Below are 13,900 nucleotides of genomic sequence, written 5' to 3'. Positions count from 1 at the left end.
TGAAGTATTACAGATTGAACAGTAGAAATGTAAAGGCAATTTCCGATTGAATCGACATATGCAGCATTAGCCATGAATGCAGTCTCCGCTAACACTGGAACATTGCCTTTAAATTACATTTCAACCATGCAGTAATGCTGAAAGCTTTGAACAGAGCCCCAATTCTTACAATAAAATGTTATGATAAATCATTTACAAAAACAGTTTGCTTGCCATTGCGCAATTAGTGACCTTTGAAATCAAAATATTCCTTTGAAAGAATATTTGTGAACTGTCATGTTCTGACCATAGTTCTTTTGGGTTTTCTTTGTTTTAGTGTTGGTCAGGACGTGAGCTGAGTGGGCATTCTATGTTGTGTGTCTAGTTTTCCCGTTTCTATGTTTGGCCTGATATGGTTCTCAATCAGAGGCAGGTGTTAGTCATTGTCTCTGATTGGGAACCATATTTAGGTAGCCTGTTTTGTGGGTGGGTGTGTCTTCTGTCTTCGTGTGTCTGCACCAGACAGAACTGTTTTGTTTTTTTCACATTTGTTGTTTTGTATTTTGTAGTGTTCACGTTTATCGTCTTTATTAAACATGATGAACACTAACCATGCTGCGCTTTTGTCCTCTCCTTCGTCCACAGAAGAAAACCGTTACAGTGAACAATAATCTAATTCATATTTGACCCTGTCCTATACAGTTGTCATGTCTTTGGCATCATTAAAGTGAAGACTTATTTTATCAAATCAATTCTCTGTAATTATTATTACGTGATTAAACTAATCATGTAAATGTAATTAACTAGGAAGTCAGGGCACCAAGGAAAATCTTCAGATTACAAAGTTATAATTTTCCTAATATAACTTTTCAGATATTTTAATATCTGACCAATTAGTCTTCTAATTAATGAATTATTCTTTACCTCACGTTAGTCTCATTCCAAACTCTGTAAATTGTTGGTTATCTGCATGAACCCAGCCTTCACTATGAATCATCCATACATCAATCGTCTTAATAATTTATTTACTAACTAACTAAATTATCATTGAAATGCATAACAAACAAACAGTAGGTATGGTTACAATGAAATGATAGGGGATGTGCCCTAGTGGGCTAAACTGGTATGGCGGCTTGGTAGACAAAGGGACTGAGAAGGGCGCGAAAGACAAAAGATACTACACAGTTGATAATCATATTGATAGAAATACTAATACTTTGCACATGAAAAAACTCATTCGGGAATATTTGCAATCAATATATATATTTAGGCTCAGTGTGTCTTCATGATCTCTGTTGGAATGGTCCGTCTTTATGTTGGAAAGTTCATCTGAACTTCTCTTTGTGTCCCTGGAGTCTTTCGTGTATGGATACTTCATAGTCCCATTCAGAAATGTTCTTATAGAATAGATGTTCCGGCGGTTGTCGGTCTTCGCATTCAGTCGACAAAATTCTAGCTGCAGAGTAGTAATTAGTATCGAAGATTTTCTCTTATTTTGTCAGTATCGATAGTCTGAGTTTAACCATTTCCACCAGTGTAGCCAATGCGCCACGTGGTTTGGTTAGGAATTCATTAACCGAGGATTGCATGGTCTCTACTCAAACCTTAGCCCTCTCGGTAATCGAGGTACGCTTGGTCTCAAGGGAATTGGGTTTTTTTATTCTGAAATGCAGAAAAGGCTGTCCCATGACGTCAGATCAATATCTGTGCTCATGGGGCGGGCCAATGACTTAGTTAACTTTAAAGGGAATTGGATTCTCTGTCATTAAACAGTTTAAAATCACATTACAAAATTTCACAAATTGTTTAATCTTTACTCATTCATTTTATACAATAATTAGATGCAAATCTCATAACGGAGACTCTTGTGTAAACATAATTATGGTAATGTAGCTGTATTGTCTCTCATGAGGTCACAAACATTAGACAAAATGGACCGGTCGTAGCTGGATTCTCCACCGACCATATAGACATTCTCAACATGGATATTGTTCAGTTCTCAAGTTCTGTGAGGTAGAAGAAGTTCCTTTGTTCTACTGTGAACCCTCTCTCTATACCGCATGGCCGGGGGGGAAGAGAGTCTCCTCAGGAATTTACGACCTGAGATAACAGAGCCTGGGTGTAGGGGGAAGAGAGAGGTGGTGAGAGAGAGTTGGTGCTTGCTATATCCAAAGAGGGCCACGTCATGACACAGTATTCTTAAAAAATATATACAATGTGAATAATAGTATGGCTGTTGGACATCAAATACTTACAAAGCGATTGAGGAAGAAGCTGTCATCATACATGACATGAGGGAATTTGCTAATTATAACCAATATCATTATTTTGATTAAAAGAACTGACCTGGGAGCTGGCATCACAACTCTTGGACTCACTCCTCATCCTTTCCTTTCTGTGACAGAGAAGACGGATGGATTATGAAAAAATTGTAATACTACTGTGTAATGAAAAACATTTTATACTGCCATTTACTGTGTCCTTAAAATATATGATGGGAAACTTCAACAGGTATGTGCATTATGGTATGGAATACACTATGAACTTGATGCTGTCCCCATACAGATACTAAACATGTATCTGATTCTCTTGTGTAATAGCCAACACCAAGAGCAATACGGTCCAATTAAAGAATACAATGAACAATAAATACGTTTTGCCCTTCAACTACAGTATGTATTACAGAAATGAGTTACAACTGTTAAAGCTGTTAGCGACATACATTCAAGAAGTAATCTAAAACAATTCTAGGTTTAGCCACAATTAAAGGGGAAATCTCTCAAAAAACATCATCAAATATGTTAGTCCTCACCTGAGGTATTTTTGATATAATTTGTCTATATTTTAAATACAAAGATTTTTCCCACTTTTTCATGGGTCGTAAATCCACGACGCCATTCTGACCATTAGCAGTTAATCAAAATTTCACTGGATCTTGTCAGTTTTAGAACACAATTGATGGCAGCAAATGAATAAACATGCATTGTTATACATTATAAATAAGCAAATATGGGCAAGTACGAGAGGAGGTCAGCATCAACAAATAAAGTTAGTCATTTCTGAATGAAACCGTTCTCATAATTATCCTTAAGGCATATATGTTGGAGTTAAGGATGTATTTGAAATGTGTCAGTACGAAATTGTATGAATTCTGACCATTACAGAGTAGGTTGCCAAGTCTAAAATAAGGTTATCCAGTCAATAGTATTTCATGGCTTTTAGAAAGAGCTCACAGAAAGAGCTCACAGACAGCTGTCCCCCCAGTGTTCATTATGAAGATGAGATGTTAGGGAAGCAATACAGACCAAATTTAAGTGAGTTCTGCTTCCATCTTCTACAATCTTGTAATGATAGGGGGGTGACTGGGACAGGAAATGTAACATCATAACCTTTTTTAGGAAAACATGCAACTTACATGGGATCATCTTGAGACTTTCTCTGTACAGGTAACTTTCATCAAGGTTTTACATGGTCTATAATTTAAGAGTATATCCAAAACACTATATATCGATTTTCTGAAATATTGGTACATTTGTTTTTATTGTTTTAAGAAATTATGAAAGAAATTAAAAACACAACAATCTAATCATGGCATGACAGATGCATTTGTTTAAAACCTATAACTTTCAGGCAAACAATAATATGCATGTCAATCGATCATGGCTCAAATTGGAGGAGAGATTGATTTCATAACGACTTGTATTTGTGAGAGGTATTGACATGTTGAAAGCAGCGAGCTGTCTGTTTAAACGACTAGCACACAGCTCAGACACCCATGCATAACCCACAAGACATGCCACCAGAAGTCTCCTCACAGTCCCCAAGTCCAGAACAGACTGTGGTAGGCGCACCGTACTACATAGAGCCATGACTACATGGAACTCTATTCCACATTAGGTAACTGATGCAAGCGGTAGAATCAGACTTTAATAAACAGATACAAATAAACCTTATGGAACAGCGGGAACTGTTTACGCAACACAAACATAGGCAAAGACACATGCACACACACACACATAATATAATAATAATAATATAATAATATATATAATAATAATAATAATAATATAATATATAATATAATAATATATAATAATAATAATAATAATATAATAATATAATAATATATGCCATTTAGCAGACGCTTTTATCCAAAGCGACTTACAGTCATGTGTGCATACATTCTACGTATGGGTGGTCCCGGGGATCGAACCCACTACCCTGGCGTTACAAGCGCCATGCTCTACCAACTGAGCTACAGAAGGACCAGTGTGTATGATAACATACACACTGTACACACACGTGCACATGGATTTTGTGTTGTATATATGTGGTAGTGGAGTAGTGGTTCTTGCTAAGTCTGCAAATGATCCTTTAGGACTCTTGAAAGAGTTACTTTACTGACCTTGGAGGCAGAATCAAGACTCCTGGCTCTCATCTTATTGACATGAGACTCAGCAATATCAGCCCTCTCTTCTGGCTCATCCAGTTCTGTAACAGCGTTCGTCTGTTGAAGAAAGAAAGTTGGTCCGAAATGCAGCATGTAGGTTACTCATGACTTTAATGAAAATAAATCGCTGTACATGAAACAACTGAATACTAAATACAAAAACAACAGAACGGAACGTGAAACTAATTACAGCCTATCTGGTGACAACAACACAGAGACAGGAACAAACACCCACGAAATACAAAGCGAAACTGAGGCTGCCTAAATACGGTTCCCAATCGGAGACAACGATAAGCACCTGACTCTAATTGAGAATCGCCTCAGGCAGCCAAACCTATACCACACCCCTAATCAGCCGCAATCCCAAATAATACAAACCCCAATACGAAACACAACATATAAACCCATGTCACACCCTGGCCTACCCAAACATATAACAAAAACACAAAGTACAATGACCAAGGCGTGACAGAACCCCCCCCCCCCTAAGGTGCGGACTCCCGGACGCACCTCAAGAGCATAGGGAGGGTCCGGGTGGGCGTCTGTCCATGGTGGCGGTTCTGGCTCAGGACGTGGACCCCACTCCATTAATGTCCTAGTTCCTCCCCTTCGCGTCCTGGGATAATCCACCCTCTCCGCTGACCATGGCCTAATAGTCCTCACCCAGATCCCCACATAACTGAGGAGCAGCTCGGGACAGAGGAGCAGCTCGGGACAGAGGGGCAGCTCGGGACAGAGGGGCAGCTCGGGACAGAGGGGCATCTCGGGACAGAGGGGCATCTCGGGACAGAGGGGCATCCCGGGACAGAGGGGCATCTCGGGACAGAGGGGCATCTCGGGACAGAGGGGCATCTCGGGACAGAGGGGCAGCTCGGGACAGAAGCAGCCCGGGACTGAGGGGAAGCCCGGGACTGAGGGGAAGCCCGGGACTGAGGGGAAGCCCGGTACTGAGGGGAAGCCCGGTACTGAGAGGAAGCTCAGTACTGAGAGGAAGCCCAGTACTGAGAGGTAGCTCAGGCAGGTAGTAGGCTCCGGTAAATCCTGGCTGGTTGGCGGAACTGGAAGAGACTGGTTGTCTGGCCGATCTAGAAGATCATGGCTGACTGGCACTTCTGGCAGATGCTGGCAGACTGGCGACGCTGGGCAGACTGGCGGCGCTGGGCAGACTGGCGACGCTGGGCAGACTCGCTGTGCTGGCGGCGCTGGGCAGACTGGCGGCGCTGGGCAGACTGGGAGCACTGGGCAGACTGGGAGCACTGGCGGTGTTGGGCAGACTGGGAGCACTGGCGGCGCTGGGCAGACGGGAGACTCCGGCAACGCAGGAGAGGAGAAAAGCTCTGGCTGCGCTAAACAGGCGTGAGACTCCGACAGTGCAGGAGAGGAGAAAAGAGCTGGCTGCGCTGAATAGGCGAGGCGCACTGGAGGCCTGGTGCGTGGTGCTGGATCGAGGACACGCACAGGAAGCCTGGTGCGGGGAGCTGCTACCGGAGGACTGGTGTGTAGAGGTGGCTCTGGATAGACCGGACCGTGCAGGCGCACTGGAGCTCTTGAGCACCGAGCCTGCCCAAGCTTACCTGGCTCGATGCCCACTCTAGCCCGGCCAATAGGAAGGGCTGGTATGTGCCGCACCTGGCTCTGCACCCGCACTGGAAACACTGTGCGCTCCATAGCGTAACACGGTGCCTGCCCGGTCTCTCTAGCCCAACGGTGAGCACAGGGAGTTTGCGCAGGTCTCCTACCTGGCATAACTATTCTCCCTTCTAGCCACCCCCCAATAATTTTTTTGGGCTGCTTTTCCGGCTTCCAACCACGTCGCCGTGCTGCCTCCTCATACCAGTGCCTCTCCGCTTTAGCCGCATCTATTTCTTCCTTGGGACGGCGATATTCTCCCGGCTGCGCCCAGGGTCCTTTTCCGTCTAATATCATCACCCAAGACCAGAAGTCCTTATATTGCTGCTCCTCACAATTAACAGGGAGAGTAGGCTCAGGTCTGACTCCTGACTCAGCCACTCTCTCTCTGCGCTTTCCCCCAATAAATATTTGGGGGTTACTTTCGTTTTTCGCTCTGCGTCGCCGTGTTTTCCTTTTTGACTCCATTCTTCTATAGCCCTCTTCGCACTGCTGAAGCGAATCCCAAGCGGGCTCCTGCACTCTCTCTGGGTCGGCCGCCCACCTGTCGATTTCTTCCCACGTCGTATACTCCATGCTTCTACTGTCCATAACGTCGTTGCCAGTTACACGCTGCTCGGTCCGTGAGGGGTGGGTGTTTCTGTAACGGCGTTCGTCTGTTGAAGAAAGAAAGTCGGACCGAAATGCAGCGTGTAGGTTACTCACTTTAATGAAAATAAATCGCGGTACATGAAACAACTGAATACTAAATACAAAAACAACAGAACGGACCGTGAAACTAATTACAGCCTATCTGGTGACAACAACACAGAGACAGGAACAAACACCCACGAAATACAAAGCGAAACTGAGGCTGCCTAAATACGGTTCCCAATCGGAGACAACGATAAGCACCTGACTCTAATTGAGAATCGCCTCAGGCAGCCAAACCTATACCACACCCCTAATCAGCCGCAATGCCAAATAATACAAACCCCAATACGAAACACAACATATAAACCCATGTCACACCCTGGCCTACCCAAACATATAACAAAAACACAAAATATAATGACCAAGGCGTGACAAGTTCATGCTGAATCTTACGGAACGTGCCCAAATTGGCATTGGCTTGTTCCTCCTGTGAGAAATGTTAAACATGATCTAGGTTTCTATTAAACAAAATAATTTGAGAATTACAGATGCATCAGTTGGATGATAGAAGGTTACTTACAGCCTCCTCTGCAGTTCTCTTGTAGGATATGACCTTCAGCTGCAGTTTGTCCACCAGGTCCTGCAGGCAGCTCAAATTCTTACGGTCTTCCTCAGTCTGCACACAAAAAATAAAGAGAAAAATAGGAAAACATTATATATATGTTACAATTGATTCTGAGCATTAATTGTGCCCTGTCAAATTAAAGTATATAATGTACCTGGTGTGAGCTCCTTGATGCGTCTCTCATATTTACGGACTCCTTTCACAGAATCACTGCCCCTCCTTTACTCCATTTCCACTTTTCTCTAGCTCCCTTACTTAGAACGATATGATCAATGTTAAACACTATTTCCAAGTATGTTGTTACTACTCTTTTCAATATTGAAGCTCGAAATATGATTACAGTACCAGTCATAAATTTGGACACACCTACTCATTCAACGGTATTTCTTTATTTTTACTATTTTCTAACTTCTAGAATAATAGTGAAGACATCAAAACTATGAAATAACACATGTAGTAACCAAAAAAGGGTTAAACAAACCAAAATATATTTTAGATTATTTTAAGTAGCCACCCTTGATGACAGCTTTGCACACTCTTGGCATTCTTTCAACCAGCTTCATGAGGAAACCTTTTCCAACAGTCTTGAAGAAGTTCACACATATGCTGAGCACTTTTTGGCTGGTTTTCCTTCACTCTGCGGTCCAACTCATCCAAAACCATCTCAATTGGGTTGAGGTCAGGTGATTGCATCTTCCGATGCAGCACTCCATCACTCTCCTTCTTGGTCAAATAACCCTTACACAGCCTGGAGGTGTGTTGGGTCATTGTCCTGTTGAAAAACAAATTAATAGTTCCACCCAGCACAAACCAGATGGGATGGCGTATCACTGCAGAATGCTGTGGTTGCCATGCTGGTTACATGTGCCTTGAATTTTAAATAAATCACTGACAGTGTCACCAGCAAAACACCATCACACCTCCTCCTCCATGCTTCACAGTGGGAATCACACATGCAGAGATAATCCGTTCATCTACTCTGCGTCTCACAAAGACACGGCGGTTGGAACCATAAATCTCAGATTTGGACTCATCAGACAAAATTACAGGTTTCCACCGGTCTAATGTCCATTGCTTGTGTTTCTTGGCCCAAGCAAGTCTCTTCTTCTTATTGGTGTCCTTTAGAAGTGGTTTCTTTGCAGCAATTCAACCATGAAGGACTGATTCATGTTGTCTCCTCTGAAAAGTTGAGGTTGAGATGTGTCTGTTACTTGAACTCTTTGTAGAATTTATTTGGGCCGCAATCTGAGGCTGGTAACTCTAATGAACTTATCCAACGCAGCAGAGGTAACTCTGGGTCTTCCTTTCCTGTGGCAGTCCTTATGAGAGCCAGTTTCATCATAGCGCTTGTTGGTTTTTGTGACGTCACTTGAAGAAACTTTCAAAGTTCTTGAAATGTTCTGTATTGACTGACATTCTTGTCTTAAGGTAATGACGGACTGTCAATTCTCTTTGCCTATTTGAACTGTTCTTGCCATAATATGGACTTGGTCTTTTACCAAATATGGCTAACTGCTGTATACCACCCTTACCTTGTCACAACACAACTGATTGGATCAAATGCATTAAGAAGTAAAGAACATCCACAAATGAACTTTTAACAAGGCACACCTGTTCATTTAAATGCATTGCAGGTGACTACCTCATGAAGCTGGTTGAGTGAATGCCAAGAGTGTGCAAAGCTGTCATCGAGGCAAAGGGTGGCTACTTGAAGAATCTCAAATATATTTTGATATGTTTAACACTTTTTTGGTTACTACACGATTCCATATGTGTTATTTCAATGTAGAAAATAGTAGAGAATAAAATAAAACTTGAATGAGTATGTCAACTTTTGACTGGTACTGTATAAAAAGTGACTGAATTAATAGAAGAGAATGCAGCTTAGACACTTACTCTGGCCTCCAGCTTCTGGATCTGCTTCTTGCCCCCCTTCATGGCGATTTGTTCAGCTTCATCCAGGCGGTGCTGCAGGTCCTTGATGGTCTGCTCCATGTTCTTTTTCATGCGCTCCAGGTGAGCACTGGTGTCCTGCTCCTTCTTCAGCTCTTCTGCCATCATGGCAGCATCAGTAATGGCCTTCTTGGCCTTTTCCTCAGCATTTCTACACTCCTGCACAGCCTCCTCCACTTCATTCTGAAGCTGGGATGTGTCGCCCTCTAGCTTTTTCTTCTGGCTTAACAGGCTGGAGTTCCTCACATATATTTGACAAATGACTTTTAATTTAACCTCTGCAGTATATACCTCAGGTAGCAGACATTTAAGGAGAACACTAATTGTTATCTATAGAGCTTGCTAGTTTGTAGTCCTAAAAAATGGAAATGACTTACCTTTGGTTCGTTCATTCATTCCTATGGGTGAAATGGGGCGGCTGGTAGCCTAGTGGTTAGAGCATTGGGCCAGTAACCGAAAAGTTGGTGGATTGAATCCCCGAGCTGACAAAGGTCGTTCTGTACCTGAACAAGGCAGTTAACCTACTGTTCCCCGGTAGGGCATCATTGTAAAAAATCATTTGTTCTTAACTGCCTTGCCTAGTTAAATAAAGGTTAAATAAAACATGAATGGGGAGATATTGGGGTTTTGGGATAAACCCTGAAAATAAGGTCTGAGGTTTAAACAGGCTTAGGAGATCCTATACATTTTGTTCTATGAGATAATATCAGTCAGTTAACATGCCCTTTATGAATTATGAAGCCTTTTTGTGCTTAATGTACTTGTTTTGATCACATAAATGCTTAAAAATTCACAAAAAGTCACGTTATCTGTTGAAGATTATCTCATAGAACAAAAAAGTACTAAATCTCCTAAGCCTGTGTTTACTACAGACCTTATTTTTTCCTGTTTATCCAAAAAAAGCTTAATTTTTCCCATGGGTCTTGGCCAACGAGACATGACTGAGTTAGTGCCTGCAAAAAAGATGCCATTACTATTGCTCCTTTCTATTACTGTCTTACCTGTGAGTGTAGAAGTTGAACTCTCACTAACTCACTAACATCCAGCAGTTCCTGCTCAGCCAGTTTGCGGCCTCTCTCAGTCTGCTCCACCAGGGCTCTCAGCTCATCCAGTTCAGCCTGCATCAGGTTGTTCCGTCTCTCCACAATGGCAATGTTCTCCTTCAGGTCATCACTGCTACGAAGAGCATCATCCAGCGGCAGTTGAGAATCCTGTAGAGAGAATAGATTTTACTATATTTATTGTATTGTTTCACAGTGTGGTTTGGCTTTTTCTGAATGCACACGCAATGTTTTTAATTCAGTGGTGTGGAAGTAATACCTTCAGATGGGAATGGAGACCCTTAAGTTGCTTCTGGGCCTCTGATGCCTGCCTGTTGGCCTGGCTGAGCTGGATCTCCATCTCATTGAGATCTCCCTCCATCTTCTTCTTCAGCCTGAGAGCTTCATTCCTGCTGCGAGTCTCTGACTCCAGGGAGCTTTGCAGGTTATCCACAACTCTCTGCTGGTTCCTCTTATTCATCTCCATTTCCTCATCCTTCTCCACCAGCTTCCTTCCGTTCAATGTCAGCTTTCACCTGATTGAACTCCAGCTGAGCACTCAGGATTTTGCCCTCCTCATGATCCAGGGAGCCCTGTGAGAACATAGCCCCATATAAAATCTCATTATACAGTCAGTTGCTACCAGTAAATAGTGTCTGTTGCTAGAAGTAAATGTTTTCTGTTCTCACCTCAGCTTCCTCTAGAGCAAAGTGTTGCTCAGCCTTCTGCTGCTCCAGCTGGTTATGGACTTTCTCCAGTTCTTGGATGCGATTTCCTCCCTCACCAAGTTGGCTCAGTCTCACACAGTCATCTCCTCTGTGGTTAAAAAAATAAATTTACATGAGAATATTTTTGTGATAATTAATCTCTGATATATATAAATCTTTAATTGACATCAATAATGCTGATGCTGTGTTCTCCGTCTTCATGGTCTGCAGGTGATCCAGAAACTCCTCATGAGGGTTCTTGAGTTTGAAGAGCTCAGTGCTGAGAGATCTGGCCACTTTCTGGGAGCTCTCGAGCTCAGTCTGAGACTCCTCAAACTTCTGCTTCCACTCAGCCAGGACCTGAAAAACATACTGTCATGCAGGTGAAAGAGGACCCAAAAGCGACTTGGCAAAAACAGAGTCTTTAATCCAGTAAAGTAAATACAAACAAAAAACACAACTTTCACTCGAAATGACGAGGACAAACTGGAGACTCGATCTTGAACAGCAGGTGAACAGCAGGTTGCCTCGGGAAGGCACTTGAACCAGACAGACTCAGACACCTGCTCACCACGCAGCATCTGAGGAAAACACGACACGACAGGGCGATACACAAACACAGCACGGTGAATTCTAGACAAGGAACCGACAGGACAGGAACGGAACACAAAGGAAGAAATAGGGACTCTAATCAGGGGAAAGGATCGGGAACAGGTGTGGGAAGACTAAATGATTGATTAGGGGAATAGGAACAGCTGGGAGCAGGAACGGAACGATAGAGAGAAGAGAGAGCGAGAGAGTGAGAGAGGGAGGGGGAGAGAGAGGGATAGAAAGAGGGAAAGAACCTAATAAGACCAGCAGAGGGAAACGAATAGAATGGGAAGCACAGGGACAAGACAAGATAATAAATGACAAAACATGACACATACAAGTTTTACAAGTTGTTTCAATATATTGTATATCGTGTATTATAATGAAGGCTAATATGACTTGCGTATCCGGTAATTGATTTAGTTGCTTCAAGGCAGCAGCTGCATTGGATCTCTCCACATCCACCATGAGATCTTCAATCTCATTCTGGAGTCTGTGTTTAGTCTTCTCCAGGGATGAACATTTAGCATTTACAGCTTCCACAGCTTCCTCTGCATCCTGCAGATGCTGAGCCAGTTTCTTCCTAGATTGATATAGATAAGAAACATATTTCAGAACAGCTGACTCTTTTCTGTCTAAATGGTTGTTATAACAGTTCATCCATGTATTATTCATCATGTACTTTTGTGTATCGCTCTTTCAGCCAAGGTTCAATAGCCTAAAAAGTAAGAGAAAGCAATAAAACATCCTTACTTTGCATCCTCAAGCTCCATAAACCATAAATAATTTGAATGTGGGATTCTCCAGATTTACAAAACGTGCCAGTCATGTGCCTCTGTAGGAAAATGGCACAAATTGACCACAGGGTGGCCCTGTAATGACCAATTGATTTACAACTTCAGACCCAGCATGTTAACCAAGAGTTACAAAATGTGGCAAGGTCTTTAAAAGCATGCACATAACACATTGCCAAAATGCTTTTAATGACTTTTCAGTAGCCAGATTTGGATATATGATATGGTAGTAGCCAGATCTGAATCTGCAACATGGTGGCACTATACCAAGTACACATTTGTATCCTTTTACTTGACCCAAGGGGTATGAGGTCTTGGATTTGTGTCACACTGTTAAAGATCAAGATAGCTGTCTGGTCATCATGTGCACAGTGTGGGGCAGGTACTGGTGACAAAGCTGGAAAGGGTGTTACCTCCTTCAAGACCTGTGCATATGACCCCTGTATGTATAGTGGAGCCCTTTTAACTCTTACAACTTCACAGCTTTCACTTCACTTCAGTTTTGAGGTCCTGTAGCCTTCAGAGCTGAACATACCATCGCCTGCCCTTCAATTCATTTCTAAGGGTCCCATTCCTAGCTGTCACATGTGTGTGTGTGCCTCATTTCACACAGAACATTAGGATTCTGTGTGAAAGGTTCACTTACACTTGAAGGGGTTAGTGAGGTTATATGAGTTGTGCTTGATGTACTTGAACACATGGATTCACCTTAACCTACTCTCCTGTCATCCTTTGTCTCCATAGATTGACAGACTGCCAGGCCATCTCTACTGCTCCCCCAGGCTAAGACCATCTCTTCCCTCACCAAGGCACGTGGGTTCCCTGACAGGGGGTGAAAGAAAGATATAGGTTAGTGATGCAGGAGTAGCCTCCACAAATCTTCCAATAGCAACAGAATCACCACTGACCAAGGTAAGTCATAATGACGACATTATCTTTAACTCCTACCGGACAGTCAGCATGCAGTGTTCAATGTGCAGGTGTAGGGATATTACATTTTAAGAAATTAGTGTGGATATTATTAACATTTACCAAATTAGTGAGTCTCATGGTCTGTATCTGTAAGAATGAGAGAATAGCATTGATTTTACAGGAGCTCTGTTAACTTACCAGAAGTGTCAGGAGAAGCCAGTACAGAGGTGGGTAATGGCACAGCTTGTTTTCTACCTTCCCCAAGTGGACAATGTGGGAAGTACAGGGAGAACATTCTGAGTTAGCAGCCCATGGGGTCATGTAACACTCCCTGTAGTTTCACCCTTGCTGTAGGACGTGTAACACAGATGAAATATTAGCTTGTTGTTTCTTAATGTATTAGTCCATTTATTTAGTTTTTATTAAAAAGGTAAGTTTAACGTTATTATTAAACAAATTAATTGGTCAAGGAAACTTTTGCAGTTCACATTGTTATTGAATACAAGTTATTGAATACAAAAACTGTTTTTATTGAGAACTTAGGGCTGGTCAAAAGCAGAGAAAGCCAGGAAATTCAAACAAGATAC

At 42.5% G+C, this 13,900-nt stretch overlaps 1 pseudogene; it reads right to left on the bottom strand.

Moving 5' to 3' along the window:
* Window positions 1-2,353: 2,353 nt before the first annotated feature.
* LOC124038974 lies at window positions 2,354-12,380 on the bottom strand (annotated as a pseudogene).
* Between the last annotated feature and the right edge of the window lie 1,520 nt (window positions 12,381-13,900).

Source organism: Oncorhynchus gorbuscha, linkage group LG07, assembly GCF_021184085.1.
Source record: "Oncorhynchus gorbuscha isolate QuinsamMale2020 ecotype Even-year linkage group LG07, OgorEven_v1.0, whole genome shotgun sequence".
In the NCBI taxonomy this organism is placed as follows: Eukaryota; Metazoa; Chordata; class Actinopteri; order Salmoniformes; family Salmonidae; genus Oncorhynchus; species Oncorhynchus gorbuscha.
This window is presented reverse-complemented; position numbering and strand designations above follow the sequence as displayed.